The sequence below is a fragment of the Rissa tridactyla genome, chromosome 8 (genome assembly GCF_028500815.1).
Source record: "Rissa tridactyla isolate bRisTri1 chromosome 8, bRisTri1.patW.cur.20221130, whole genome shotgun sequence".
NCBI lineage: Eukaryota > Metazoa > Chordata > Aves > Charadriiformes > Laridae > Rissa > Rissa tridactyla.
In genome coordinates, this window is record NC_071473.1 from 38,965,063 (window position 1) to 38,971,265 (window position 6,203).

Genomic DNA, 6,203 nt, shown 5'->3' on the forward strand with positions numbered 1-6,203 from the left:
GCTCTGTAAAGTTCCCATTGTACCTTTAGTGCTGATAAGGAGAGGGCCTGAAAGCTATTGTGTGTATGTGTTTGCTTTGCTTGAACACATTTTACCTTTTTCAGCTTTTATTGTCTCACTTATACATGGGTGTAAGTCTTATATATAAGAACTATACGGCAAGTTTGTTTCCATTTCTTAAAATGAGTTTTACTAGTGTATAAAGGTCCCATGGGTCTTTCTTGTAATGCTCAGCACTACATAGTCATATAAGAGCTGATTACAATTTCTTGTGATATCAGTGTAGGCTATGTGAAAAGACAGCAACATCAAAGATTTTAAATTTGGACACACAGATGCAATTATTTCATTTCATAGCTTTCACTGGTGTTAAACATCAGCAGTTCCTGTTGATGGAGTTCCACAAAAAGACAGAGATGCCAAACAACTGCAAGCACCACCTCAGGTGAGATGTATCCCAATAATGGCTTGGGAGAGTGGTATGTCCAGGCTGACACTGACAGCAACCAACAGAGTATAGCTCTTCCTAAAACAAAATATTGCAAGTTCTTCCCTGAAGCTTACACCCTGTTGCTGCCCATGACATGTGAGCCTCACCTGCCAGAGAAGACAGTGTTGCGTTCTGTGGTATATTCACTGACAGTCTTGACATTCTGCTTTTTCCTTCACAAAATGGTTAGATACCTCTCCTTTCTAGCATAACCTCTCCTTTCCTCCCTCTAGATGGAAGAGGAAGAAGGCTCCCATCCTTTAAGCCCCCATGGGTTAGAGTAGAGTGTTCTTGTAGGATTTGGAATACCTGCTTTTAATTACTCCTTTCCTAAGGAGCCATAGACACAACAGTACCACTTCTTAGGAAAATGCCTTAAGGAGACGGTATTTCCACCTTTAGCAGATGGGCTGTTTGGCATATGTGGGGCATTGGATGTGTTTTTTCAGTTCTCACTTTTAACATCCTTCCTCTTTTCACAAATGTTTAAGCAGTCAGAATGTGAGTGAGAGGGAGAAAATAACTCTTCAGGCTAATGGTTACTACACTTATCTAAGAGGAAGATCTGTTCTAGTCCATGTTTATATATTTCATGTAAAACCCTAGTTTGGATGATTTTTTCCCTGTTTTATCCTACAATGTAAGAATAAATTCAGTTATTTGATCACAAAGTGGAAGTCCATGCTTCCTGAGTTCCACAGTGTTCCACTACTCTTAAAACACTTCTGAGTTACTCCCTTTCTTGAAATTCTCTTTCTCCACAACCTGTAGGCCTGTAATTTAGTGTTCAGGAGAAACTCTGGAAATTTTTTTGGCATCCTAGAAGGAACAACCATTCAGGTGTTAACAGCTGAATCTTGGAGATTTCTGTTGTCACTTTAAGAGATTACCACATGCAGGCTGTCTGTCCTGTCTTTATTGGAAGCTTCAATATCTGATTCTGGTGGGAAATGAGGTCCCCTCTTTACAGCTGCTATTCAGAGCCAAAATCAGTGTCAGGGCCCAGGTAAGGAGAGCCATACCTATCACGTGGGCTTAGTTACAAGCTAGATACTGACTGAGAGAGCTCTGAAGGTATATTCAGAGAATGTACAGTGTGTAGAGATACCCCAGCTCATTCTGATAAAATCAGCTGCAAACAGCTGGTTACTTCTGCCACCTGTGCTGGAGGAACAGCATCTTTCTTCTGAAGTGTAGGGTGGATGGCAGGGTTGGTCACTTGTAAGAGTACTGAAGCCACAGGAGAATCTACAGAATCATCTCAGGCTGAAAAAGAAATTGAAGCATGCTATGTCCTCTCATCTCTGACAATTAAAAAGGAGGTGAGTGACCAATGCACCAGCAGGTATGATGAACACTGTACTTTGCCTACTGCTTGATCTTCAGTCTTGCTTATAACACATCCAAAAAGAAGAAATAAGGAAGAAATAACCTTTTACAGCTTTGTGCTGTTGGATATAAACAGACCCTGGAACATCCCTGGCTATGATCAGAAGTAGAATTTATATAGAGAACATCAATACTGTTACTTGGAAATAATTTGAGTGAGGGCTTTGAGGATTTCTGATTAAGCGTTCCTGAAGTGGGAGACAAATAAGACCAATAGTTAGAATTGCTGTAGTTCTAGCCCTTTTTATCTCTACAGATCATTACATTTGTCTACCTTAATCTTGATCATGTAGCTATAAAGTTTTGCAACAAAGTATTACATTTGATTGCACTGTAAAATAGGGCAAGAACCTTGAGATCTCTAGGTTGAATAACTAGATGCTGCAGCACAGTTGCTGTTACTAGCACTGTATTAACTTTGTTTCTGTGTGCAGATTACCTGTGAAGAAATTAATCTTAAGATTTTATTTCTTGTCATTAGACTTTTCTTGAAAAGCTTGATGAAAATCAAAAACATTAAAAGTGTGTGGAATCTTGAGCATTTTTTAAGGTTACTGCAGAAAAATTGTAGGTTTAGCACAGTTTAGTATGGTTCAGAATGGGTTGATAGATAATGTAAATTTTTATTTTGTTTGGAATGTATGATTATCCTAAAATATTTGCATTATAAAGCAATCCTTTGAATACAACTTACCAATATCTAGTGTATCCATTGGGGGTGCTTCCAATATTCTTTCCTCAATGCTAGCGAGTCTTGGACCATATCCTTAAAAACTTACACTTACCAAAAAAACTCAAACCAACCAATCAAAATTGTATTAATATAAAGATTTATAGTATAATTAAGACAATAAAATATTTTTATATGAAGAAGAATATCTTATAACTTAATTGCTTCTAAGCTGACTCCCAGTACTGCTTTCTGACTTTATGGGAAGGTAGTGTTTAAATCAAAGGCTTTGGAGTTAAAGATTTAACAAAGACAGCCCCAAAATGCCTCCATAAGTCAGTTTGTATCACTGTGAAAATGTGATAAAATAAATAAACAAAAACATTTTGGTAGTATGTGTAATCCCAATAATGTAGTACCCACGTTGGAATTCATATATATTTAGTTCTCTAATACATTGACTTATATGGGTCACATCTTGTGTCACTGCGTGTATATACTTTATTCCCCTTCCCACTCATGATTACATAACCGCAGCATATATTTGCATAAGCCAGCTGGTTTATGAATATTTTTGTATTTATGTCCTTTTTTTAATGCAGTTAAACAGCGGGAAATGAAATGTTCTGGCAATGTATTACCAGTCACAACTGTGCAGAACTCCAACAAATACTTTGAAGAATAGCAGCAATCCTGGAACCAGATTTTCAAAATAGATGTGCATGAAAATCTGAAGGTAAATTTGATTTAACATTTATTAATGTAGTGAAACAATATAGAAGAATAAAAGGAGCAGAATGTGTCACTTAAAACAAACATTATTAAATTTTACCTCCATTCAACAGTCAAAGCTTGTTTTACTAAAATAGGTAAGGGCATTTGTTTGTGTGTGAGTCTATATTTCTGTGCCAACATTAACAACTGTGAGCTTAGCTTGATAATAAGAAGGCAAAGATTATAAAATCAGTAGTGCCAGCTGCCTGGCCTGTGTACAATCAGGCTTTCATGAAAAATCTGGGGACTGGATTTGACAGAACCAGAAAACAGCTGTTCTCAACAGCACGCTTCCGCTCAGAAACTGCAGCTATCTGAGTGAGAATTAATGCTCCTTTTCACATTAGTGCACTCTTCTACCGATCCTTACGGCAGCTGTCGCTGTGCTTCCCCTAAACACTTAAACTGGAGTTGTACTAGAACTGCAAGCAGCAACTGGCAAAACATTCAGTAAGTGAAAGTCCTGAAATCTCAGGGAACCGGACTAGGTAAATCATGTGTTGTTTTTGTGATCTTTGTCCTTTCGGTATCATACTTCCTGGAGCCATAGTGGCTTAGTTTGATACCCAGGCAGGTTAATACTTTTGTCCCGCACCCCAGCTGTCTGCCTTATACTTGGAGGAAGATTGTATGGAAAATTCTGTAGGCCATAACTGTCCCCTATGGAAATAAAAATTAAAGTTTTGGGGTTTCTTCCTCCTTCTGTGCGATGATAGTTTAATGACTGGAGGTTTAATTGCAGCTCTGCCACTTCCCTGCTGATGACTGTGAGGAAGTCACTTTGTCACATGGTACTATGGTTTTTCCACGTGTGGTATAGGAATAACTAAACTCATCTCCGTGAAACACTGTGAGGTCTTGTGTAGGAAGGTGGAAGCTGAAATTATTTAAAGAGCATGGGAAGAACATGCTGAGGAACAAAGCTTATATGGTTTTGACTTTAACTATTGTATCTTTTCTAGCTAGCCTGAACTGGCACATGGCAGTTGTGTCAGCAACTGGGATGCCAGCCCAGATAGCTTTTGAGCGTACATTCTGTTAGTGTAAATATAATCATTGAAATAAGCCGAACAATCTTATCCTGTCACTTTGCACTTGCTTGTCAGGAAGCATGAAAGAACAAATTTTGTCTGTCTTTTGCAGACATGTTTGGAGGAGTGGTGAATCCTGTGTTACTTGAACTAAGTTCTTCAGAGCTTTTTCTATAGACAAAAGTCAGTATACTGAAGCTCCCAATTTAAATAAATCTTCTTCATGCTCCTATAGTAATAGCCATCATTAAGTACTAAATTCAATGTTCGACTGTTCATTTTCGATTGTACTTTTAAATATGCATTTATATTACGGTCAGAGTACCCCAGAGAGAGATGCTTTGATCTAAACCGGTATTTGGGACATTTGGGAAAACTGGAATTGTTGTTGGAGCCCACTAGATGTCAGTGTCGCCACACAATAGACTACTGCCGCTCCGCTCGCTAGGCAGGTAGGATTGGGTGTCTTCAGAGTAATGGATGAGCTGTCTTGGAACTTGGAGATTGGCTGTGTAAGGTCTGTCATATTTTTATGTAACTCTAGGAAATAATTTCAAGAACAGTGCTGCAACCCATTTATTCTGATTGTATGATGTAGTTCCTACCAAACCATTTGTATGCAGCAGAAATACTTTACGGAATAGGAAAACACTTCAGAAGAAACCAAAGGAAATATTTCTGAATAAATGGACATTCGGTGACTTAAAAATTATTAGAGGGAGGTGATATCAGCAAATAATTCTTTTATTACTGACTCTCTTCTCCAAAGGAGTCTCTCTCCTCTAAAATGTGACAGCTATTCTGGCCTTGATATGAACTGAAATTATGACATTTATTATTGCTTGGGGAAATGGAATTTTAGATCTGAAAACACATCCAATAGTAAGGTCCGTTAAAAGATGGCATTATGTAGAAGTGCAGAAGCCTACAAAAATGGGAAACCTAGATAAAGAAAAAGCAGAACTTGTGGCAAGTATAAATATAGGAAAGGTAGAGAAATTCCATTTAAATATTAAAAAGCTGGTGCAGTTAAAAAGTAAAAGGTAAGGTAGAACAAAGGGCAAAATTTGATGTTGCAGATTTAAAGACAGAGAAGAAAACTTCAGATGATTATTCAACGTTTGCATAGATTTGTTGGTGTTTGCAGGAAAGCCATAGAATCATAGAATAGCCTCGGCTAGAAGGGACACTGAAAGATCATCTGGTCCAACTAGGGTGCCTAGATGAGATTACCAAGCACCTTGTCCAGTTCCATCTTGAAAACCTCCAGTGATGAGGACTCTACCATGTCCCTGGAGAGGTTGTTCACTGATTGATTGTTGTTACTGTGAAAAAATTTCTTGTATGAAGATGAAACTCCTCTTGTACCCATTGCCCCTTATCTTTTCCATGTGGCTCTGTGTGAAGAGAGAGCATCCATCCTCTTTGTAACTGCCCTTTAAGTATTGGAATACTGTGATGAGGTCCCCTCTGAGCCTTTTCTTCTCAAAGAAGAGACCTAGCTCAGAAATTGCATCAATATTATCAAGCTTGTAAATGAAAGTACTCATGTTTGCTAGACATGCTATATTTACTGGGTAATGCTAGACTTTGAATGATAATTTGACTGTTGAATTTAACATTTTTTCATTGTTTTTGTACATTTTTCCCAGTTTTTGGAAGGCAGAGGTAAAAAGTATTTGGCCATGTAAGAAGTGTGAAGCATTCTTGTTTGAATCAGTTGTTAATTTGCTAGACAGCAAGCTCAGAGTCGTACAGATTACCCTTCTCCCTGTATCCCTCACACTCCTTCTCCATTAGCAGCCTTTAAATTACCTCTTGTTGTATAAAGGTTTGTTCTAGCTCCAAA